The sequence below is a fragment of the Anolis carolinensis genome, chromosome 5, assembly GCF_035594765.1.
Source record: "Anolis carolinensis isolate JA03-04 chromosome 5, rAnoCar3.1.pri, whole genome shotgun sequence".
Classification (NCBI taxonomy): Eukaryota; Metazoa; Chordata; class Lepidosauria; order Squamata; family Dactyloidae; genus Anolis; species Anolis carolinensis.
In genome coordinates, this window is record NC_085845.1 from 17,696,898 (window position 1) to 17,723,373 (window position 26,476).

The window sequence follows — 26,476 nt, forward strand, 5'->3', positions numbered from 1 at the left end:
ATTACTGTGCATTGAACTACTTTTTCTGTCAAATTTGTAGTATAACATGATGTTTTGGGGCTTAATTTGTAAAATCATAACCTAATTTGATGTTTAATAGGCTTCTCCTTAATCCCTCCTTATTATCCAAAATATTCGCTTATCCAAGGTTCTGCTGGCCTGTTTAGCTTGGATAAGTGAGACTCTACTGTATTCTCTCCTGACGTTTCATCCACATCTATGGAACAAAATCTGGCTACCAGTATTTTAAAAAACCCTCCAAAATCAGAACAGTAAATAAGGAGCAGCATTCTGAAAACAGGAGAATTCCAGAAAGGAATCAATCAGGGGCAGCTAATGACTCTGAACAAAGGATTCCCCCAGGCCAGGATGTGAGGCTGGGAAGGCCATTTAATGCTAACAAATGTGATTAATTACAACAGTTACACTGGCCTCCAACAGACAAGAGTTTTTCCCCCACCCAGGAACTTTCACAGATATATAAACCTTCCTTGCATAGTTTCTCCATATACAGTAGAGACTCACTTATCCAACATAAACGGGCTGGCAGAACGTTGGATAAGTGAATATGTTGGATAATAAAGAGGGATTAAGGAAAAGCCTATTACACATCAAATTAGGTTATGATTTTACAAATTAAGCACCAAAACATCATGTTATACAACAAATTTGACAGAAAAAGTAGTTCAATATGCAGTAATGCTATGTAGTAATTACTGTATTTACAAATATAGCACCAAAACGTATTGAAAACATTGACTACAAAAATGCGTTGGATAATCCAGAACGTTGGATAAGCGAGACTCTACTGTACCACACAAACTCTGAGGATGCCTGCCATAGATGTGGGCGAAACGTCAGGAGAGAGTGCTTCTGGAACATGGCCATACGGCCCGGAAAACATACAACAACCCTGTATCAATTCTACAGCGTGGATGGATGCAACTAATAAATGAAACAAAGTCTCAAAGCAAAAGCAACACTTTTCTGTAGCAGACAATCCACCCGGAGAGAAAGCGGGGTCTCTTGGTGGCTGTGTGTGTTTTTGCCAGAGCTCTCCTCCGTCTTCCTGGGCCAGGAGCAGCAGCAGCAGGAGGAGCAGAAGGAGCAGCAGCCAGGCCTGGGCGGCTGGAGGGTTGGCCGAGTAACCCGAGCTCGCTGTGCTGTGCTGCGCTGGGGCGGACGGGGCCCCAAAACGGGGCGGGGAGAGAGGCCGAGCCGGAGCCCAGGCTGCCGAGAAAGAAAGGAAAGAAAGAAAGAAAGGGAAGAAGGAGAGCAGGCAGGCAGGCAGGCAGGCAGGCGTGCGGGAGAGAAGGAGGGGAAGCCACCCCCGAATCCCACCCCAAACCCCAGCCCTCCCTGCATTCCTCTTCCCTGCCCACTTTCCCTCTTGGGAAGCCGGTCTGCGGCGTGCTTGTGCTCCTGCCGAGCCTCCAACTGAGAGAGCCTGAGGAGGAGGAAGAAGAGGAGGAGGAAGGGAAGAAGCCTTGGCTGCCGCTTCTACCCAACCCCGAAGAGGGGAGGAGGGTCTGCTTGCTATGGAGGTCTCCGGGGAGGCCGAATAGCTACGAGGAAGAGATGGTGCTTCTACGTCCCCGTTGCTCCGCTTAGCCCCTTTGCTGGGGCTGCCAAGAGAAGACCCTCCTTTCCCTCGCCGGGACCGACTCTAGCAACTCTCAACAGCGGGTGAGTCCTAGAAAGTCAAGCTTTTGGCGGGGCTTTTTCTTCCCTTTGTAGCGATCGCTTCGTTCTTGGGGGTCGATTTGGTACCAGAGTGGAGATCGCACTGGGCTTCTCCCCAGACACCCCATCGTGTCGCTTCTGTGTGTGTTTGTGTCGTCTCCAAGGAGCACAGAAGCGACGGTCCATGGTTGGTTGGCTGGTTGCTCCTGGATGCCAGTGGTTTTAATATCGTTTGGCTGCATCTCTACACCGTAAAATCAATGCAGTTTGGCCCCAGTTTAACTGCCAAGGCTCAAGGCGATGGAATCTTTGGAATTGCAGTTTGCTGAGGCACCAGCATCCCTTGGCCCCAAAGTAAAACCGCAACTCCCATTTTTTTAATCATGTCAAATGCGACTTGAGAGCACACTGGTGTGATAGAATTGGCCATCTACAGGAATCTTGCCTGGATGTGATAGCTGGGGTGCTTCTCTCATGTCCCAGCAAGCTAGAGTTGACAGATGGGAGCTCACCCCATCTCGCAGATTTGGACCGGCAATCTTCAGGTCAGCAACCCAATCTTCAGGTCAGCAGTTCAGTCGGCACAAGGGTTTAACGCATTGCACCCCCGCGACTCCCGACCACAACTCCCATGATTCCATAGCATTGAACCATGGCTGTGAAACTGCATCATTTCTACCCTGTAGATGCAGCCTTCTAAGAGTTGCCATGGCCCCCTCACCCAATCGCATTCTTATATACAGTAGAGTCTCACTTATCCAACATTCACTTATCCAATGTTCTGGATTATCCAACGCAGTCTGCCTTTTTTGAATGTTTTGTAGTCAATGTTTTCAATACATTGCATTGTTTTGGTGCTAAATTTGTAAATATAGCAATTACTACATAACATTACGGTGTATTAAACTGCTTTTTCTGTCAATTTGTTGTAAAGCATGATGTTTTGGTGCTTAATTTGTAAAAATCATAATGTAATTTGATGTTTAATAGGCTTTCCCTTAATCCCTCCTTACTATCCAACATTTTCACTTATCCAATGTTCTGCTGGCCTGTTTATGTTGGATAAGTGAGACTCCACTGTATTTACTTTTGAGAGTGTTGTTAGAGTGCATCTCTACTGTAGATTTCATGCAGTGTGACACCACTTTCACTGCCATGGCTCAATGCTGTGGAATCCTGGGTTGTAGGTAACTATTTAGCCTTCTTTGACAAAAAGTACCAGTGCCTCATTGAATTACACATCCCAGGATTCCACAGCATTGGGCCAGGGCAATTAAAGCGGTTTCAGACTGCATTAATTCTACCATGCAGGTGCACCTCTAGAAAGGGCGGTGTTCACCTGTGGTCACTTGCAGTGAATATGGTGTTAAGGAAGGATGCTTACGGCACAACTATCTCTCACACTTTTAAGACCCCTTCCACACAGCTGAATAAAATCCCACATTTTCTGCTGGAATATATGGCAGTGTGGAGTCAGATAACCCAATTCAAAGCAGATATGGTAGGATTTTCTGCCTTGATATTCTGGGTTATATGGCTGTGTGGAAGGGCCCTAAAAGCCACATTTGGGGGAAGGGGGAAAGCAAGTGAAAATCTGTATAAATGCTTCTTTTTCTAGTTGTAAAGGATGGGATTCCAAGCTGATCTGTTCCATGTGAAGCTTTAGTCTGCAATTTATCATTTTCCTCTCTTAGTGAGAAACCTATGGATGTTCTTTTTCTGCGGTTGGGATGATCATTTATATTTATGCTTTGCATGGAAGTCTTCTAGATTGTAAAGAGACTGCCATTCATATAAACTTTTTGGAAGTGGGGCTGTGAAATTTCAGGGCCCTTATTTTCTCCTGCTGCCTTTTGTATCTGTTTTCTTAACAGGCCTGTTTCCCTGCCTCTTTCTTTCTATTCTCTCCTTTTTCTATGACTTTTAAATAATTGTGGAAAATGTGGTGTCTCTGCTGAAGAATGCAAGGGTTGAAAGAGAATCTGATGCAAGCTGTTTTACTGTTGTTATTATGGTTTTCTCCCTTCTTCCTGTCCAAAAACCTCAGAGCTGAGCTGAGCATCTGACGTTCACAAAGCATCAGGGGTGTTGGAAATAAAGAGTTGAACTAGGAAAGTTGAGAAGTGCCGAACAGCAGTGCAAAACTTTCCCCAAGAAAGTGATTCCTATGGATTCTCCTGAAATTTTGTTCTGAGAGATCTTGACATGCCATCTTCCAGTCTTTCAAATATCTCACTGTTTGAGATCAGTTAAGATCTGGGAGCGAAGAAACTATGGTGGAGGGAAACTGGGAATAAAAGGAGAACTCAACTGGGGAAACCATGAGAAATAATATGGGTTTCATTTGATATTTATCTGCCTGCAATCAACACCTTCGCAAAACCACAGCATAATCTCTCCCTCTCTCTCTCTCCTATTGGTGAGTGTGTCATTCTCACTAAATTGCGTGTTTTAGAACAACAAAGGTAGTGACTTCACAGGGAGCCGCCAGGAGCTCCTCTCTGTAGTATTCTGGTTTGTTGGGAATGAAAATGGGACAACCGGTTTTGTGTGCTGGGTGGATCCCACACTACCAAATAAATGTAGGGCGCCCCAAATTACGTGGCCATTACTGGGTGTTGATTATGAGCAAATGCGAAACACCTTCTTTATGGGAAAATTAATACCTTTTTGAAGCATTCGTCCTGCTCAGGAAAGAGAGTTCAGACAGTCCCCGAGTTACAAACATCTGACTTACAAATGACTCAACATGAAGTGAGAGAAATTTACCCATCAGAAGGGAAATTCACTCCTGGAAAAGTTATGAAAAAAGGAGTCTCCATTGAAGCCTTATCACCAATCCTTGGCTCCACAACAAGCCAAATTTTTCAAAATCCAATTATCACAGGGACAGAAAGTGAGGTGAAATCTTCAGAAGAGGAGCATAGATAGCTAAACAATCAGCACAGAGGTATTAATCCTTCCCTATGCCTCCGGTGGCTCAGTGTGTTAAAGCGCTGAGCTGCTGAACTTGCAGACTGAAAGGTCCCAGGTTCAAATCCGGGGAGCAGAGTGAGCACCCGCTGTTAGCTCCAGCTTCTGCCAACCTAGCAGTTCGAAAATATGCAAATGTGAGTAGATCAATAGGCACTGCTCCGGCGGGAAGGTAATGGCGTTCCATGCAGTCATGCCGGCCACATGATCTTGGAGGTGTCTACAGACAACGCCGGCTCTTCGGCTTAGAAATGGAGATGAGCACCAACCCCCAGAGTCGGAGAAGACTGGACTTAATGTCTGGGGAAACCTTTACCTTTTTTATGCTACCCAGAACTTACGTGTGTGTGTGTGTATAAATATATATGGCTGGAGTTACACTTAAAATGTACCTGTTCCAACTTACACAAATTAAACTTAAGAACAAACACCTACACAACGTATCTTGTTCGTAACTTGGGGAATTCCAGTATAGACTGTGGTAGTAGAATGGCAGTCTCTCTTGGAGTGTGTGCATGTATGTGTTTGTGCCTTCTAGTTTCCTGTCGCCCAACAAAATCCAAATTTCCTAGAGTTTTCTTACTGAAAGTATCAGCCACTATTTACTGACAGCCTGGTCTGATTTTCAGACCAAGTGTGCACCTACACAGTAGAATTAATGCAGATTAATGCTGTTTTAACTGCCATGGCTCAATGTTGTGGAATCACAGAAGTTGTAGTTTTTACAACATCTTTAGCCTTCTCTGCCAAATGGTGTAGGTGCCTCACCAAACTACACAAACTGATGCAGGTGGCAGCTTGTGTTGGATTGCTTATCAAGTCTTACCATAATAAACCACATTTAGTATTGTGCAAACTGCTTTATATAGACACCTTGCACAATTGTATTGGCGTAGCAGGGATTTCAGCTGAGTGGCCGAGTGCATGCTTTGTATTCAGAAGATTACAGGTTCAGTCTCAGCCGTTCTGACTGAAAGGATCAAGCAGCATCTGATCCCAAAGGCTACTCCCGCCCATTGATCCTGTTGAACTGCTCCTAAACAAAATACACATTAGTCTGAGCTGCAGCAAGCCAGCTCCCTCATTGATCTCATCTATGTTTCCAGCAGAGCTTCTAAAAGTTACTTTTTGTACAATAATTCATTTATTTCCCCCAGTGGAAATGACCAGTTTTATATCCTACATTTCCCTTCTTGTCATAAAGATGGTGTAAATGGTTCTTTTCCTTCTTATTGTGTCATAACAACCATACTGTGAAGTAGATCAGACTGATGGAGAAATTGATTGGCCCAAAGTTTGTTGTTGTTGTTATCGACTTATCAAACCTATCACAGGATTTTCTGGGGCTAGGAAAGTGTGACCTGCCCAAGGTCACCTAGTGGATTTCAGCAGCCAAATAGGGAATTGAACTTTGGTCTCCAGAGTTGTAGCCAATGCCCAAACCATTTTCCCATGCTAATTCTCTGACCCAAGGTCATGTCATGAGATGACTATCTAACTATCTACTGTACTAAGAGGTTTTTTTCTGGCACAGAAAGTCCTTTTATCAATGCTCTGAAAATGTAGACCAATTTTGTCTCCTACCCATAGCCATGTTCACAAAGTATTGCCTCTGTCTCCCAAAGCTTGTGATGTCATTTAGCAGAACCAGTTTCAGTGTTACAAGACAATAATGACATTGCAACTCCATTTCTCTCTTATGAGTAAAGGACATTATCAGACCATGGATCTATCAATCACAGTATTGTCAGCACTGACCAACACAGACTCTCCACGGTTTCCTGGAGATGCCAGAAATTGAATCTGGCACTTTATAGAAATCATGTCCTGAACTATTCAAATATAGCTCTTAGAATTGCACAATTATAGATTTGGAAGAGAACCTGTAGATCAGTGGTTTCCAAGCTTTTTTTGACCAGGGACCACTTTTACCAGGGACCACTCTCCAACATTAGTACCAATAGGGTTATGAGTCATTTTTTGGTCAAATTTAGATTTGGTTTGATTATTTGGGGTGCTGATTCAGAAAATTGCATTGGATAGACCACATAAGCTCTAGTTTCTGATACAGACATAGGCCATCCAGTAGTCGCCATCTGCTCACCCACAGAAAACCATATTTAGTCATCTATAACTGATGTGGTCTATCCAATGCAATGGTCAGCTCTGTGGAAAGGAGCAGAAATAAAATTAATAAAATAAATAACGAGGAAGGTTAGTGGACCAGATTTTCATTCTCATGGCCCATTGCTAGGCTGCGGCCGACAGGCTGAGAACCACTGCTGTAGACCATCATATCTATCTCTGGCTCAATACAAGAACTCCATCTAGAGCAGTGGTTCTCAACCTGTGGTCCCCAGATGTTGTTGGCCTTCAACTCCCAGAAATCCTAACAACTGGTAAGCTGGTTGGGATTTCTGGGAGTTGTAGGCCAAAAACATCTGGAGGGCCCAGGTTGAGAACCACTGATCTAGAGGATCCCCAGTTTACTATTTTTTAGAAAGATCCCCCAACCTATTTAGGTAATTTAGGTAATTGGTTCTTGCTGTCAAGAAGTTTTTTTAATGTTCAGTTTAAATTTATCCTCTTGTAATTTAAAACCACTCTTCCAGATCTTCGCTCTGGGGTGGCAGACAACAAACTTGCCCCTTTCATTCTGTGACGGCTCATTAGTTGTTTAAAAAATACAATCATGTCACCCTTCAGTCTTCACCTCTTCTTCTCACTAATGGAAAGCCGGTTAAGTGACCTGGAACAGGTCGTCCCCAGAGCCTCTAGGATCATAGGAAACTGCCTCATACCAGGATGTACTCCAGACGGTAGCAATTTTAGGATAGATGGTAGTAATTTTAGGACAGTAATTTGGAGTCGTCACTTGCTATTTGACCCTTTTAAATCAGGGTGAAGATCTTTTGGCCACCCAGATGTTTTGACTACAATACCTAGAATCCTTTGCCATTGGCTCTGCTGAGACTTCTGGATGTGGAAGTCTAGAAGTCCAAAGATTTGCTAGCATTGTTGTAATTGAAGATGGTGGAATGTGAATGTAGGATCTTTGGATGCTAAGAAAATGGATTTTACCATTGCACTGTACACCCTCATGTATTTTTCATGAGAAGGTTGGCAGTCAACAGTGTAGTTGTGAAGGTTTCTTTTATGTTTGTGGATCTGCCTTCAGGTCACCTGTTGATTTGTGGCAAGTCCCATGAATTACGTTGAATTTTTGAGTTGGTTTTGCCAGTTCCTTCCTCTGATATATAGCCTACAGCACCTGGTATTTGATGGCTGTCTTCAGGTCCTAATCAGGGCTGTCTCTGCTTAGTTTCCATGATCAAACAGGATCTGATCTCTATATTATTCCCATTGTCTCAGAAAAGGTTAAGTTTGGGTTGTGGAATTATTTTGACCCTGGAAACGTTTTTAGGATAACTCACTGAATCTCACAACTACTGTAGACCATGCTAGATGGAGAACTCTGGGAGTTGCATCCAGAAAAGTTTTTTTTTCAACCTCTATATTTATCTAGTTAATCTGTATCTAGCATAAACTATACCTTGGGCCCTTTTCTCAGGAATGAAAATGTGAATTAGGAATGTATAGAATCAGTCTCCATCATAGAGATGTGTTTACAAGTTACTTTGATGAATTAACATTCAGAATCCAATGGGAGAGTGTTTAAATTTCATGAAATATTTTATCGCTGGAAAAAACTTGCCATTCTTCAGAAGAGGAAAATCAGAGGGAGAATAGGCTGTGAAATTGCTGAATGAGAACTTATCAGGAAATTTAATTCTATTTGTTTAGGGTTGAAATTAGACAATGACTTTCTTCTGTAGCAGGTGTTAAACTGACACAACAAAGCTAAGGCGATCATGTTATCACCTAGGCTTGTTCCTATGAATACTCACTATGCTTATCTTGTATACATTTGAGCTTTGCGTATAATTGTCACAGACTGTACTTCTTACATTTCATGACCATTTGGCTCCATTATTTACATTCTCCCTCCTATAAACCCATCTATGTTGGCTGGCTGGTTACTTCTCCCCAGCTCAATAAACTATATATGTAGACTACTATGAGATAATACTTTATAAATCTGATGAAGTGAGCTCTCATTTCTGAAAACTTTTTCACAAAAAATCCATTAAATTTCGAAGGTACCACAAATTTCATATTCTGTAGCCACCCTAGTATTATACAGATGTTTCTGTAAACATATAGTGCATAGGCACCAAATTAAAGTGCAGTAAATTAGAATGCTCTAACATATGCCCCTGATTTAGGTCTTTGATTTAGGTCTTTGAGACATTCCTAGCAGGAAACAATGGTATATAACCAATACACATTGAATATCCCCAATCCGAAATGCTTAGAGCCAAAGATGTCCCTTATTTTGGATTTTTTCAGAGTTTGGAATACTTGCACATAACGAAACATCTTGGAAATGGGACCCAAGGCTGAACATGAAGTTAATGTATGTTTAATATATGCACCTTTTACACATACCCTGCAGATAATTTTACTCATATTCTTTTAAATAATTTTGTGCATGAGACAAAAGTTTGAATACATTGAAGCCAGAAGGCAAAGATGTCACAATCTCAGCCATTCATGTGGATGATTTTAAGGTATTTGGAATTTTAGAATTCCATTCCAGAAAATTCAAAAATTCAAGAGGGTTTAAATTTAAAAATAAAGAAACAATCAGGAACAAATCTCATGGAAAAGAATAATTTCTAAAGAGAAAGGTGACAGTTTGCTAACGTTGGGGCAAGAGTTCCATCACATAAGGAATGGAAAAGATAAATACCGAAATATATGCTCTCAAAAATATTCCTGTTTTTACCTATCTTCCTTTCAGGGAACAACTTCAAAGTTTCTGCCATGGATCCAAATGTTATGTGGGAACTGACCATCCCTTCTGATTTTTAATGAGTCAATCTTGCAACTCCTCTTGTGTTTCCAAATCCAGACAATTTTATTTAAGAAAAAGTGATAAGCTAATATTAGCAGCTGCTTTAGCAGTTTCTTGTATGGTGTTGGGTAATCCATGTTATCTTTCATGAGAACCCATGGTTATCTTTTGGTCTTTTTAAAATAAGGGATTGCATTTTTCTCTTGATAAGTTAGTACGGTCTGTGGTTGTTTACTAATAAGCTACACATTAAGATACAGTGCCCCAAGGAATAAGAAACACAAACACTTGCTCGCCTAAACTGTGTGAAAGAAGCAACAAGTGACATGAGTTGTCGATTTGTACAAGCCTTTCCACACATTAAAAGAAACAAGGGTTGCATCTACACAAGGCATGGACAAACTTGGGCCCTGCAGGTGTTTTAAACTTTAACACCCACAATTCCTAATAGGCAGTAAGCTGTTAGGAATTGTGAGAGTTGAAGTCCAAAACACCTGGAGGGCCAGAGTTTTCCCATGCCTGATCTACACTATAGAATTAATGTAGCTTGAAATCACTTTAACTGCCATGGCTCAAAGCTATGGGATCCTGGGATTCATAGTTTGGTGAAGCACCTGCACTATTTGGCAGAGAAGGCTTGTAAAACTACAATTCCTATGATTCCATGGCCTTGAGTTTCAGTCAGGAGCTTAAGACATTGTCCGTTTCATGTAAAAAAAAAAAAAAAAGAGGGTTCCAGATTACACATTATGCAAAGGGTTCTGGAACAGATCCCTTACGTAATATGTGAGTCTACTGTTTCTAAAGTGTGCAGTAGTGAATGGACTCAAATTTTGCATCCAACTTCAGTGTGCGAAATTTGGGGTTGCAGTGAAAAAGAAGGAAAGAAAATTAAAGTAGATCATGCATTGCAAAAGTCAGATAGAATGGCTAAGTGTTTAAAACCAGGAAAGTTTGAATATCTCGCTTTCCCTAAACTGAAACTTGTGTGAAACAATCCTCTGTCTCTCAGTTTAAGTATTTCTGAGATAATTGATAAGAACTATTTTGAACATTTTAATTAATGGCCATTTATTTTTACTTGTTGCAATCAAGTGTCTCATGAAAAATAAAATACAATGCCTTTTGAAGTACATATAGTACTCCATCTGATTAAGGAAGATTTTTCAGGACTGGTTGTGGACTGGCATGAAGATTTTAGCCACTGGTTATTTGACGATTGGACTGGTTCCTTGTTTGTTATAGTAATAAAAACAGACCTTTGAGACAGGATTTGCTGGCTGCAGGATTTTTTTTTCAAAGCTCATTCTTTATTGTATTTATCTAATATCCTGCTTGACTCCTAAGATGTAATCTGAGACAGCATTCAATATAACTTAAAGTAGACCATGATTCTTTGGAAGACCATTTCAATAAGATTCACTTTCATCCATGGTTTTCCATATTCATGAAAAGTCTGGGGAGCTGTACTCAACTAGAACTTCTCTGTCCAAAACCATTCATATGGTCAGAAATTAGACCCTAATTGTGTATCTTTTGAATGTTATGTGTCATGATATCCCTTGAATAGTTATAGTTTTACAGTTTTATATAAATAATCCTCCCTTCTTCCTTATTTCTGTTTTCATTATTTTCTGTTTGAGTCCTAAAGTGACATGAACACACAGACGTTAAGAAATGAAGTACTGTTGACACAGTGGCCCTGGCTACTTTAATGTAGTGTATTAAACTATAATTTAGAGACCAATATTTTCTTTCTCACAGTCTTTTTCTGAAAGGAAAACAGCTGTTTAGCAGTGAAAATAGAATAAATAATGCAATATTGGGACTGCATCCCAGAACAGGTAAATAGTTAGTACCAGAATATCTAATTATTCTGAATGAAGTGAAAAGGTTAGGGCATTCTTAATATACTCAAATCTAAATACGATTCAGTGTGCTGTGGTGGCCAGAAAAAAAGGCCATGCTATTTATCTTCAATGCTGCAAATGCTTTAGCTGGAGGCATTGAGCAGAGGGTTAGATCTGATGGCCCATGGATTCCTTCAAACTCAATGCATCAATAGGAATATCCTTTATTATTTTATTATGACACAGCAAACAAGATGATATGCTGGATTTTATTATTATTATTATTATTATTATTATTATTATTATTATTATTATTATTATTATTATTATCCTGGCCAGATTGAAGGAAGTAATAATTATTCTGTTCTCCTTTGATCAGACCTCACCTGTAATATTGGGGATCTTGACAAGCCATTTCTAGAGGAGAGTGACCAAAATGGTCAAGTTCTAGACACCATGCTGTATGAGAAATGAAAGCACTGTGTATGTTTAGCTTGGAGAAGAGAAGTTGGAGATAATTTTCTTATCTCATTATAAGGAAAGATGGAATAGAGAGAATGCTCAGTGTCTCTTGAATGTTATTGGTAGGAGCTGTTGATCTAGAACAGTGGTTCCCAACCTTTGGGCCTCCGGGTGTTTTGGACTTCACCTCTCACAGTTCCTAACAGCTGGTAAGCTGGCTGGGATTTCTGGGAGCTGAAGTCCAAAACACCTGGAGGATCAAATGTTGGGAACCATTGACCTAGAAGCATGCATAAACTAGGCTGCTTTTTCTCCTCTGCCACTTAGGTAAAGAGCAGGGGAAACACCTTGCCATTCTACACAGGCCTCCTTAAGTTAATGATCATTAAGTTAATGATACATGCATGTGTGTCATCCATGAACTAATAATTAACACAACCATCTGGTAAATAAGGTGGAAACTTTCATAAGTGTGTTTTCTTCATTTGCTGTGCAGAGGCAATGGATACAAACACAATTGCTGTTTATTTTGTTTGTAAAAGTTACATTGGTAGAGAACCATATGTTTAGTGCTTTGCTGTTTTTAACTATTGTATCACAGAGAGGTAAAAATAAAAAGGAGAGATGAGATTGTTTGTCCTCTGAAACTGTCAGCCTTTCATGAAGTTATTCTGCCACTGAGGTGACATAGGGAATAGATTTTGACCTCACATGTTTTCTTACAAACATGTGGAAAAGTTATTGTTTTGGACTATGATTCCCAGAATCCATCCTCTGCTAGGGGAATTGCTGAGTTGTGGTCCAAAAATAACTTGCTGGTAATACTGCTCTCTAGTCCTTTGTAATGTCACAGAAGTCCAACCAAGCTTGCCCTGTTTGAAAAGTGTTATATGTCACAAAAAGTGAGGCAACTTTGGTCCCATTGTCAAAATCCTTCCTTTGATACTCCATTGTGAAGCGAGATCTCAACAGGAACCGTCAGTTGAAGGCAAGAATAAACTTGACAGATTCCTTACCGAAAGGAATTTGCGCAGGCATCTTGTTCTTATCAATTAATAAAAGCCCTGTTTAATTGGCCAAGGGGTCCAAAGCAAATGCATTCCTTCGGGTGAGAGGAGGAAAACCTTAGTTTCAATTACGAGTGTTGAGCAATAACCTAAATCTGTCCTTGAATCACTAAGGATGTGGCCTTTGAAAACTGAATCATGGAGCTGCTGTTTCGTACCTCCTTCTGGGAGAGATGGAAAGGAGGAAAGAAAGAACAGCATGCCTGAACGTGCCTGGCGTTTGAATAAAACCACCCTGGGATTGAAAGACACGCTGGGTGGCTAGCCTGACTGTACGCATTACAGGTGAACTGATGATATGCTATAAACTGGAAATGGATGCAGCAGTTTTAATAGAATACACACCTGTTTCTGTCCTTGTTGAGTTGCTTTCCCAGCTCTCTTAAAAAGGTGGGCTGGGCACCAAGGACAATAAGGTGCATTTATGCCACCTTTTTCTAGCCCTGAAATTTTGGGGTTCCTATAAAAACTTGACTGTTCTCTTTTGATCATGAAGAAAAAGTATAAGCTGATGTGCTATCTCACTTTTCTTTAATCCATAATTGGTGTTGGTATTGATATTTGTTTGAAATGAGAGATCATCTCAAGCTTTACTTTGAGTGTTCTGTGCTAAGTGAGGTACATTAGGGGATGATGGGGAATACAGCCTTTTATTGCTGGCATTCTGGCTCCAGGAAATCCTCTTCAAAGACGCTCTCCAGGTAACCATTTACTGTACTTTCTTTGTGGCAGCAGAGAGAAACACATTTTTCTTAATTCCTCATGCCTTCAAAGCTACATTGTAACATTAGTTCTGTTTATTTTGATTTTTTTGACCAAGTTTTTATATTTTTGGAACATTTAATGTTTTGTTTGTTTTGCTGTTTGTATTGGTTTGTTTTTTATTCTATGAGCTGCTCAGTGAAACTCCTCTACTATAAACCTAGTACAGCCTCCTTATCAATAAACTTAATATCTATGATTTCATGTACCCACGCTCCAAAAATACACACACACACACACACACACACACACAGATGTGTTTGTGGGCCTTTCTAATTCCTTCAGTGCTTTTCTGTAGCATGCTTCCAGCCCAGATATAGTCTAAATAAAGTGTTCATCATTATCCATGGTTTCAGATATTCACAGGGAGTCTTGAAATGTCTCCCACATGGATACAGAGGGCCGTACTGTAATGTAAATGAAATATACTCTGACAATTGAGGATAAGTATTCCGTTTTCAATATTAATCTCTTCTGCTGTTTCGCCTTCCAACCCATCACCTTTAGAACATGATCACTTTAGAACTGGATAGGGGGAAACTGACAGGAAAGAAATCTGATCTTGGTATGGCACTGATGTTGAGATATCATGAGCTGAGCTGAATTTAGAGAGAGATTTAGCTTGGCATTAGACTCTGGAATTTCTAAAACGCGGACTGAGTATTCCATTCTCTGCAAAATTGGCCATCTTCTTAGACACTTTTTGTTGACTCTGAGATGGTGTCTCTAGGGAGCTATTTTGTCACTGTCCATATACTTTTTATCATTCAAGCCAGACCCTCCCTGTAATTTCAGCTCAACTCATAATAGCTCCTTGACAGACACTTGACTTGTGCTAGCTATCTCTGTGACTAGAAGTTCCAGCAGGATATCATCCCACTCACCAAATTTGCAGATGACACCAAAGTAGGAGTAGTGAATACTTCTGAGGATATGATCAGAATTAAGAGTGACCTTAACAGGTTAGAGAGCAGAGCCTAAACTAAAAAACCAATTTCAACAGGGAGAAATGTAAGATACTATTCTTAAAAGGAAGCGCAGAAGTAAAGAAAGGGTGATAATTGGCTTTACAACAGCACATGGGAAAGGCAGTCAACCTATATACAAGACCAGAGAAGCCATAGTAGACCACAAACTGAACATGCGAAAACAAATGTGATGCAGCAACCAAAAAGCCAATGTGATTTTAGGCTGCATCAATAGGATAATGATGTATAGACTGAGAGAAGTAATAGTACTATTCTTCCTTACTTATTTACTTAGGAGATCCCTCATCATCTGGGTATGATGGCCTTCCAGATTCTTGGAAGATGCCTGTGTGTGAGGTTTTTTTTATTGTGTGGAGGTCGGTGCATAGCCAATCAACACACAGTCTTCACAAAGTGAGGAACTCAACTAGTGGCATGGTTAACACGATGATGGTGGCTTCTCAATCTGTTGAAGCATCTTCGGCCTTCATAGCCATTGTAATATGTACCATGTTATTCCAGCCTGATCGGCCATTGAGTAGTACTCTATCCCACTTTGGTCAATGTCCAGTTCTGGGCATTCAAGAAGGATATTGAACAGCTGGAATGTGTCCAGAGAAGGGTGACCAAAATGGCCACAGGTCTGTAATTCAAGTCCTGTGAAGAGCAGTTGAGGGAGCTGGATATGTTTAGCCTCAGAAGATTAAGAAGAGTCATGATAACTGTGTTTGAATATTTGAAAGGATGGCATATTGAAGATGGAGCAAGCTTGTTTTCTGCTTCTCCAGAGACTAGGACATATAGAAATAGATTTATACTGCAGAAAAGGGGATTCCACCTAACGTTAGGAAGAAATTCCTGATGGTAAAGGTTGTTAGAGTGTGGAATACACTGTCTTGAAGTGTGATGGAATATCCACCTTTGGAAGTTTTTAAATAGATTCTGGATAACCTTTTGACAAGAGCGCTTTGATATTACGTATTTCTCAGATGAACTGAATGGCCCTTGGTTTATCTTCCAACTCAGTATGATCCTATAATCTTGGTTGTTTTGGGCTTTTTTGGGGGTTTTTTTTGGGGGGGGGTCGTATTGGCTTGTATCTTGCCCTGCGCACAGGAACTTATGTGACACTGTGTCTGGGAATAAGGTGTTGTGATGTATAATGAAGAGAAAGTTCTACCAAAGCCACTACTGTGATGACCTGAAGAATCCTTTATCTGTTTACACTTGTAGCAGAAGGAGTAAGGGAGTGGACCATGCCTCTTTAAGTTGCAGGTGCATGATCATTTCTAATTTTATTTGAAAACTCCCATATGTTAAAAGCTCTTTGCAAACAAAAAGGCAGGACAGCAAGCAACTAATTCAGATGCTTTTCTCATCATCCTGTGTATGGGTTATCTCATTTCAGGGGAAGGGTATTTTTATCATTCAAAACCACAAGTCCATTTTGAAGTGGTGGAATCGGTTGCATCAGCTCATTCTCCTACAAGCATAGACTTGCTCTGATACATTGAGAGCTGGAAGATAGTTTGGATTGGAGGTGGCTTTGGGAGTTGAATTGAGCTTCCACATTTGCTTGTTTCTAATACATTTGCAGTTAAGATTGGTTAACTCTCTCAATTTTGAATGAGGGGAGAAAGGGCGACATTTGAAAATGTGGCTTTTGTTACATTTCACTAGACAGGATGTGACTTATCTCATTATTATCAAGATCATAATTATGCTGATCTACAACTCCTTGTTTTTGCAGTAGAACCCGTTCCCGGCCATTAATTCTTAACTCTAGCACAGGTTTTCTCTTCCCTATTTGAATGCAATTAATGAGTGAGTTTCTCCCATTTGTGGAAGGATAAACACTGAGCATTGAGGCAAGCAGAACAACAATAACTGCTGCATGGAAAAAGGAAATGATGAACCATGATTCCCCCAACACCTTGACACTGCTGGGGAATTGGCTAATTAGTGGAGGCTTTTGGTAAATACAGCCTGACTAGTTTGTTATGGTGCCATGATTTGCTGCTCAAATGACAGAAGATTTGTAGGTTTGCATTGTTTGGCTAAGCCTGTGGCAAAAAATGAATAATTATTATTTAATCATCAGTCATTATTTAATGATTAATAAAATAAATAGTAATGATGAAAATAGCCAACCTGATTCGTGATGTAGTTATGACTTCTACTATTCAAGACAAGTTAATTATTAGTTAGAAACATTCAGTTTGAGATAATAGGAATATTCAAGGGGTTTTTTTTTTTTTTGCACTGTCATTACAACCGAGCCCATAAATCTGTCCCATTCTAAGAAGGCTTAGGGGTCTAAGGAAAATTTTGGCCCCTGAATGGGACATTTCAAAAACCTTTGTACCCTCACCTGCAAGCTCGATTAACAGCGTGACTCTGTATATGGCAGCCTTTTGTATTCCTGGTTACCTTCCTTGGATTCCTTGACATATAGATTCAGTATATCCCTTCCAAAATGCTTGAACCAGAAGTGTTTGAGATTTCAGTTCATTTTGGATTTTGAAATATTTGTATATGCATATCATGAGATATATTGAAGATGAGTCCCAAGTCTAAGGTAAAGGATAGGTAAAGGTTTTCCCCTGACATTAAGTCCAGTCATGTCCGACTCTGGGGGTTGGTGTTCATCTCCATTTCTAAGCCAAAGAGCTGGTGTTGTCTGTTGACACCTCCAAGGTCATGTAGCTGGCATGACTGCATGTAGCGCCATTATCCTCCCGCTGGAGCAGTACCTACTCATCTACTCACATTTGCATGTTTTCGAACAGCTAGGTTGGCAGAAGCTGGTGCTAACAGTGAGTGCTCACTCTGCTTCCCGGATTTGAATCTGAGACTTTTTGGTCTGTAAGTTCAGCAGCTTAGCGATTTACCATGCTGCGCCATCGGGGGCTCCAGGTCTAACCATGGAATTAATTTGTGTTTCATATATCCCTTATACACATAGCCTAAAGGTAATTTTATACAATATTTAATTATTTTGTGCATGAAACAAAGTTTGTGCACACTGAACCATCAGAAGGCAAAGGTGTCACTATCTCAGCCATCCTGTGTTAACAATGTTTGTTGTTGGAGTAGTCGTTTGGAATTCTGGATAGAGGATATTCAACCTGTATGAGCAATTCCCCCTGCTTACGTTACAGGCTATATATGCCTCAAATCTCATTTCTCAGTGAGGTAACAGTCAATACCTCTCAGCAAACTATGAGAACAGCCTCTAGTGGGAAGCATTATGTCTGAACCGTTGCCACATGATAAGAAACCTTCAGGTGATATTATCAGAGATGTGGCATACGCAACTGTTAAATGGGATCTGTAAGTTGGAGCAACAGTGAGCATCACACTAGGAAACAAGTCAAGAGCTAGGCAATTATTGTCTGGATAGAGTTTTCGTATAAACATGAAATCTTTGTAGTCCTTCCTGTCGAAGGAGTCAGAAATCAGCTTGCATGGATAAAGCCATACAGTCATGCTGGAAGACCTAGCGATTCCTAGGAAGATGTTCTCTCAGGCTAAAATGTAGCATTTTTAACCATTGGACTGATGGGTTGACCTGGTTGGCCCTTGTGGTATCTTCTAATTATGGTTTTAATGTCTTTGTGGTTTTTCACTTTCATCAGGGTATTTTGCCCGTAACTCCAGTACATGTGGAGGACTGACAATATTTCAGCTGTTCCATAAATAATCTATTTCATAATTAGCTGGTGCCCCTGCCTCCAAAATAATGAATTTTGATTTTGCTAAAGCGGTTTAAACTATGCAAGAGATCCTAACGTACCGAGATATATATTTTTTATCACACTTTTTCGTAATTTCTTGATCTAATTTAAAACTCAGTCTTTCTCATCTAGCTACACCTGACATTGGCTCTCCGGGGAATGTGTGCTCAGAGAATGATCTTAGCTGAAGTTGTCAGGGTTTGAACATAGAACTATATATGTGCCAAGCATAGGCTTTATCACTAAAGCATGGGCCTTTCTCATATGTTGAGCTGTGTGCTGCAAAAGGCTCCTATTAATCCAATACTTTGATTGGATTGCTCAATATGTTTTCTAGGCTTTTAGCAAGACAATGCTTTCACAAAATCAGCACAGATTTTTTTTGTTCAGTTCAATTTATAGCAGCTTCTAGTACCAGCCATTGTATCATAGTTTATTTAGGGATTCTTCCATTTTATTATGTTATAACTTCTGTGTGTATTGGTTCTTTCTATTTCTGTTGTGATTTACCACTGGACAGGCATGGACAAAGTTTGGCCGTCCAGATGTTTTGGACCTCAACTTCCAGAAATCCTAGTCAGCTTACCAGTTGTTAGGAATTTTGGGATTTGGAGCCCAAAATACCTTGATGACCAAAGTTTGCCCATGCCTAGCAAATTATGAGAGAACAGATGGTATATTAATACTGAAAATAAATAAATGCAAAAACAAAACCCTATAGGTCTGCTTGGACATTTCTGCTTCTCTGAATCTCCTTTTTGTTGTGTACCTTCAAATTGTTTCCAACTTATGACAAGTTTAAAGCAAATATCTTACAGTTTTTTGGGGGGGGGAAAGATTTATTCAGAAGGTCTTTGCTTTTGCCTTTGTAGGAATCTGAGAGAATGTGCTTTTCTCAAGGACTTCCAGTGGGTTTCCATGGTTGAGCAGGGATTTGAATCATGGTCTCCAGGGTCCTAGTCCAGCGCTCAAACCACTATAAAACACAAGCACCTTTTCTACCTCTTACTTTCTTTGTATTCCCTAATTTCTGTCAGCTTCTGTACTGTCTGTAACAAGCATTCTTTTCTTATAGTTCTCAGTAGCCTCCTTGTTTTTATGTCTCCCAAGAGGCCTCAAAACTATACCAGAGAGTGTAAGTTTATATGCTGTTCCCATATTGTACACATAAGAAAGAGATTTCTCACAGCATGTTAGTATATGTTCCCCACATAGCCTATCTCATGCCTGAGCTATTTAACTTTGTGGAATTCTGTTTTGTTTTGATTAGAGAATCCGTTGGGATAATCCACTTAAGAATTTGCATTTAACTTATAGCAGTTAATAAAGTTTTTGTAAGAAGTTGAGAGGTGTTCAGAACCTGGTAGAAAAGTACTATGGGGAAACTATTCCCTTCCAAAGTGTCCTGAAAATGAGCAGTTGGCATTCTGCATCTATCTTTGTGTGTATGTGCATGCCTTCAAGTTGCTTGCTGACTTTTGACCTCTCCATTCATTGCATGTTGTTTCTATGTTATTAACTGGAGCTGGCTCCAATGGAGCACACGCCTCCCTGTTGCAACAGCTCCATTGGCTGACAGCCTGTTTCCAGCACAATTGAAAATGCTGGTTTTGACTTACAGAGCCCTATATAGCATCTGGTTTTCCTTGGTGGTCTCCCATCCAAGCACTAACCAGAGCCAGTGCTGTGTAGCTTCCAAGATCAGACAGGATCTGGTGCCTTTAGTGTATTTAGGCCATGTCATCTCTCTTTGCTACAGTTTAAGTTGGTGTAAACAACTTAATCATCCAAAACTCTGTGTTCTGGATAACCACATGGTGTGCTGACCACTTGCTGTGCTCAACTTTGCAATTGACCTTCGTGATGAATTTTGAAGATGATCTCCTTATAAAGACTTACTGATGGACAATGCCAAAAGTTCACTTCCTCAACGACAAAGACTCATTGTCATCTATTGAGCAGCTTTGTGGCTGGCGTATTACGTGAACTCGTAGCCAAAACAGTCTGGAAAATTAAAAAGAAATAATGGTGTACCATGCTGTTAATACCAACATGATCAATTTTGTATTATGATACCTTGTTTAATTCCTTAGTTTATTTTTGTAGCTGTCATTTGTTATCTGGTCGAGTAAAAGCATTGTCTGATGGAGTACTGTCAGGATTCGTTTGTTCTGTGCCAATATAATTCAACAAAACAGTAAATCAAATTCTATCTGAAGAATCTTCAATTTTCTTTGATTAATTAATTTATATCTCACCAGAAATGGGAGTTTAAGAAGCATCTTAAAAATATGTTCAACAGAATTTTAACAGTTTATTATATTAACACAGCCACTGCATTAAAAGCAATTTTAAAAGGATAAGCAGAAAAATCCATTTAAAAATACGCATATGAAAATCCCTTCCTCATAAGTCACTCCTTTGTGAAAACTCTGTCTGAATAAAGACTTTTTTGCCTGCCAGTGGAAGTAGAATAGGGACGATGACAGAATAATTTATCTTGGAATGGGATTCTGCAATCTAAAAGTACCCACCAAAAAGGTACTCTCTCTTGTCCTCACTAAATTTGCCCATGAGAGAAAGATCTCTCTTAAAGATCTCCAGATTTGACATATCTATTGGGAAATTCAGTCCTTCAGATAGTTTGGACTTCATGGGTCTATTCTATTTTGGTACTAACTGTAGAAGCAAATCTTATAGTTACTCAGCCATTACTAGAATGTTTTTGTTACCCCACCGTTACCAAACTTCTTTTGACTATTGCTGTGGCTTTGTCTACTTAACTGAACTTAATAACATTGGTCCCTTTTAATATCATATCGGCTTCTTCTGCATCGTATTTTCCCCCTGACCTACATCAGAGGGATGTTTTATTTTGGTTGTCTAGGTGCCTTTTAGCAAATGGGAGTTCCCAGCGGGTGCCAAAGAAAAAAGAAAAAAAAGCAAAACGAAGAGCCTCAGATCTCCTGAATTGATTGGGCCACACAACTGAATTTTCTCTGTTGTTGTATATGGGGGAAAGCCACATGGGGTAGATTGTTTATAATAGTACTAGCATGGTGTAATTATTTGAGCTTTGAATTGCAGCTCTGAAGACCAGGGTTCAGTTCTTCACTTGGCCATGGAAACCCACTGGGTAAAATACGTATTCTTAGCCCCTCAGAACTCCATAATTGGGTCACTATATGTCTACTTGAAGGCAAACGACAACAACAACTCAGACTATATTAAGAAATAAGTAGCAATAGAGAGATACAATGGAAAATACTTTACTATGCCATGCATACTTACTTGGCAATAAGCACCATTGCAATTTAGTGCTAATTCAGTTTGTTCCCAACCTAGTGCCTTAGAGATCTTTTGGACTAAAATACCTCTTATCCTCACCAGCATAGCCATCTGGGGATGTTGGCATATTTTGATGACACTAGGATGGGAAAGGAAATCCTAGGTAAGCATAGTAGTCTCTTGCTGTTTCATTTCTCTATGCAAATAAAGTGTTCCAGTTCACAAATACTGAACAATTATAGGAAATTTTTCATGTAGCATTTTTCATAGATTATTCATGGTTTATGTGCTGTCAAAACAATAGCTTTTGCATCTAACCCTTGGCATCACTTTATCTATTTTGCTTTTGCTTAATATATCCATTTCACAGATATTGGACTTCTTTCCAGTGGTTAGGCTGAAAAAAATATTTAATAGGAAAATAGTCTGGTAGGTTTTTTCCATTGCCCAGAATTTGGAAGTTCATTTAGAAAGGGGTTTGTGCTATTTTATGTCCCTGTTGTGCTGCCGAAGACATAATGTGTCCCTTTGTCCAGTAATTCTAACAATATGAAAGGCTTTATGGTCTGCACATTGTGAAAGTTCCATGAACTCTGGCTTCTGGCTAGAACACACTTGGCCTTCCTTCATAAGAGGAGGTCCTATTTTCCTCTCACTTTCTGGCACTGCATAGGCCTTCTTCTCTGAGTGTTTGAAGGGCATTCTATTACTCGGATCTTTTGGAGTATAAAAATATCTTTGGTGCACGCACATAGTTGGAAAAAGATATACCTGTTTTCTCATATATTTGAAATTGACATATTTCCTATGCTTGTAAGGTATCCATTTGGACAAAATCTCTTAAATAGTTTCATGTTTCCTAGTAGGAACAAAGAATAATATTACTTCTAAAACAGAAGTACAGTTAGCCCTCGGTATCCATGGATTCTGTGTGCATGGATTCAACTGTCCATGCTTGAAATATTTTTTTTAAAAATCACAAAAGTAAGCATTGATTTTGACATTATATAAGGTCTGCCATTGTATTCAATGGGTCAAGCATCCAGATCTGCCATCTATAATAAACTGGCATAAGGATGCCTGAGCAAATTATAGAAGACAAGTAAGAGTTCCTACAGATCAAATGGATTTTTAAAATTAGTATTGATTTATATCTTGTTGAAAAAAATATTTTAAAGGCAAGGATTGTTTTGAGTTTCATAAGTTCTACAAATCAGCATTGCATTTGTCATCATTGCATCAATTATGTTTTATGTGTATAGCAGTATACATTGATTTGCAAGAAAATAAAGGTACAGCATCCTTACAGTCTAGCCATACTGTCGACATATCATTGACGTTGCATCATTATATTTGCTGAGTAATATCTGTTTATATGAGAAGTACGTTAATGGACTCTAAGTGAGGTCAATTACCCGAATACATGAACTAGAGTCTGATACACAGATATGATGGGTTGCTATTTTAGTATTCAGAACTTCCAAGAAACTTTGTTGACAATTCCTGAGCAATATCAATGTTTTGAAAAACATTGTATTTCCATGCTGTCTGGACTGGTCTAGTCAAGCACCCTGCTCAAGACAACAAGCCTGGTTGAGTTGAAGGACAGTTGAACTTCTACTTCAGTGGTTCCTAACCTGTGGTCTGTGGACCACCGAGTAGTCCACCAAAAAAAATTGGTCTGCAGCCTCACCGTTATTACTACAGATAATAACAGCCCAGCCAAAAAAATTCTTGGTATCTTTGCTTTTAGGCCTGTTCCTGGGGTTATTTGGGGCGTTGATTCAGAAAATTACATTGGATAGACCACATCAGCTCTAGATGATTAAAAATGGTTTTCTGTGGGTGAGCAGATGGCGATTACTGGATGGCATATGTTCTGTATCAGAAACTAGAGCGGATGTGGTCTATCCAATGCAATTTCCTGAATCAGCACACCAAATAACCAAACCGAATCTAAAGTTGACCAAAAACTGATTTGTAATCCCTTTGATACAAATGTTGGAGAGTAGTCCCTGGTCAAAAAAAAAAAAAAGCTAGGAACCACTGTTCTTCTTGAAGTCCTCCAGTGAAGCAGAGCCCCTCCATTGAGTCATTAAAGTTTCTCTTGATGTTCTGGTAAAATCTATCCTCCTTTCATTTAAATCCACCAAATCTTGTAGACTGGTAAATCTCAGCTCTTTATTTTTAAGGAACAATATTTCAAGTATTTCACCATCTCATTGCCCTTGTCTCTCCGCCCTTTGCATTGTCTATCTCCCTTTTAAAGTGTGTTGCTGAGAAATTCATGTAATCAGTAATTTTCATTATTCATTATATTGATTAACCCATAGTATGATACTAACTTAATAATGCGTAGCCTTGGAAATCGAATACTTAGGTTTTATCTTGTACATAATAAAACCATACCTGAATTTAATGTGTTGATAGAAGTGTGATTAATTTAGATTTTAGAAATTAGAGTTCAAAGAACATGTTTTGTTTATATTGAAAATCCAGACTAGGTTGGGTTTTTTAAAAGATGCCATTTCATTTTGTTTCAATTAAAATATAATTAATTTTAATGGCTGCTTTAAGAAGCAGAAACAGAGAAAAAAAATGCAAAATCCTTGAGCAGGTCTTTTAGCTAATCTGGAGTTAAACCCTGCTAATTGCATGATTTCTGCTAGACAAGATAAGCCTCTCAAACAGGGGGTTGTCTCTCCGCCAAGGAAGAATGCTTATAGAAAATATTCTAGTCCAAGAGTAGGTTATGTCAAAGACCCAAACATTTGCAACTGCCTACAGTGCCATTGGAAGATTCTATTACATTACTGTATTGTGAAGGTCTTTTTCTGTGGATGTTCAGCTGAGACATCACACTCTTAGTTATGAAGTGGAGTATAAGCAAAATCTGAAGACCTTCATATTTCACACCCTTATCTAAAGTATAGAAATGTAATGGAAGCTCACAGAAATGGCTCTATCTACAAGGCAGCTTCATAAACCATGACTTGAAGTTGGCTTGCTTTCACTGAGCTGAGTCATTTTGTCAGGATCCGATGATAAAACAAGCTATTGACAAAAAAAAACCTGCTGAAGCAGTCAATTTTGGACTAGTTGGACAAACATTTTTAATATCATTTAAAAAAAAAAACTAAAGTTTTCTCTGCAAGCCCTAAAAGTTGGTACAGCTGGCCCTCTGTATTCATGGATTCTGTATCTGCGGATTCATGCATCCATTGCTTGAAAATATTCTCAAGAAAAGAAAAGAAAAAAGAAAATTCAAAAAGCAGCTTTTGTTTTACTTTTCCATAATTGATGCCACATTACTTCATTACATATAATGGGATTTGAACATCCACAAACTTTAGTATCCACAGAAGGTCCTGGAACCAAACCCCAGTGGTTACTAAGGATCCACATGCATTGCTCTAACCTTTTGCTTTTTCATTTGTATCCTTGTGTATTCATGTGTATTTTCTTGTTTTTTAAGCAGGTATGATGCTTTCTGTCCACTTCAGCAATTCTTTCAGAAAACATACGCATGTGTGTTATAACATGGCTATCTCTCAGGAATTTTCCCCCTCTTCTGGCTCATGCGATAAACGTCAGAAGTGATTAGACTCATGGTGAGGCGTCTCTTTCGGTGGGCCCCGTGGCTGTTCACCGATACTATGATTTCTTTATAATGTTCTTAGGAAAACAGTCAGCCATGACAAGAAATATTACAGAAATGCCTGTATGATTAAGCTGTTAAAGCTAGTTGCAACTTGCCAAAGCAAGTTGTCTGCCGAAAAGGGTTATACCTGTAGTGTGAAAAAGAGTGGTTGGAAGATAGTCTCCTTGGATAAAGAGAAAGCTGATTCCACAACCTTATTCCATCTGGTGCTACAACCCCAAGTCAGTTTAAAATGCATGCAGTTTCCTGCTGTAAAGCTGTCTTTGCTCCAAAGCCTTAATCAGATTTCTAGGGATCCCCTCTATTGACAGTGGCAACCCTTTCCTAACCAGACCTAAAATAGATGCACAATCCCAGCAGCTTAAAATCCCACCTGTCCTTCAGGAAATCTCGGATTTTGTTCATCTGAAGAAAGTCAAGCCTTTTTGACAAAGGGAGAAAGAATTTGAAGGGTAGGTGATCTCAAGCCCATGGCATGTATAGTTAGCTTTGACAGGGTGAATGAATAAGGTTGTAGCTAAGGGGAGAATGGAGGAAAATTATAAGACTCGGTATCTTGTGCGTTGTCTGTGGTTCTCCTTCATTGTGTCAGCAAAAAAAAAACCCAGGCTACACACCTAATCTTTCCTGGAGGCATTCAGAGTTCCTGTCTGAAACATTGATTCATCTCATAAATAATTCATGAGAAAATTCAGTACCTTTAGGAAAGTATTCACCTTCTTTATGTAAGGTCTAAACCAGATTTCTCAAACCCTGCTAGGTGGTTTGGATTACAGGTCCCATCAACTGTGAGTATTGGGCAAGCTGCTTGGGAGTTCTCTAAAACATCTGGAAGGACCTAGATTGGGCAAACTTGGTCTAAATGATACCTCTGGATGCTAGATTGCAATGTGTTACTCTGATGTAGACCACCAATACTAGAAAGAATTCAGCAATTACTAGGTAATCAAAAGTGTCCAGTGGCAAAATGCAAGGATGAACACTTATAAAACATTAACATTTAAAATGTATTGTGTTAACTGAGGCAATATCAGAATTCAGTGGCACCATAGCTAGGAGAATCTGGGAATTGTACACCAAAACAAGAACGGTAACTTTGCCAAACTC

General features: G+C 39.6%; 1 protein-coding gene across 5 annotated transcripts in view; it reads left to right on the plus strand.

The window, feature by feature from the left end:
• The first annotated feature begins 1,146 nt into the window (after positions 1-1,146).
• The window catches only part of ptpn13 (protein tyrosine phosphatase non-receptor type 13), a 140,970-nt gene continuing 115,640 nt past the window's right edge, over positions 1,147-26,476 (plus strand). For 4 of the 5 annotated variants that reach the window (XM_016993784.2, XM_062981843.1, XM_062981845.1 and 1 more), the window contains exon 1: positions 1,147-1,686. The gene's annotated coding sequence lies outside the window, so the exon portion shown is untranslated. The remainder of the gene's footprint in view (positions 1,687-26,476) is intronic. The other variant, XM_062981847.1, reaches the window with a different exon arrangement.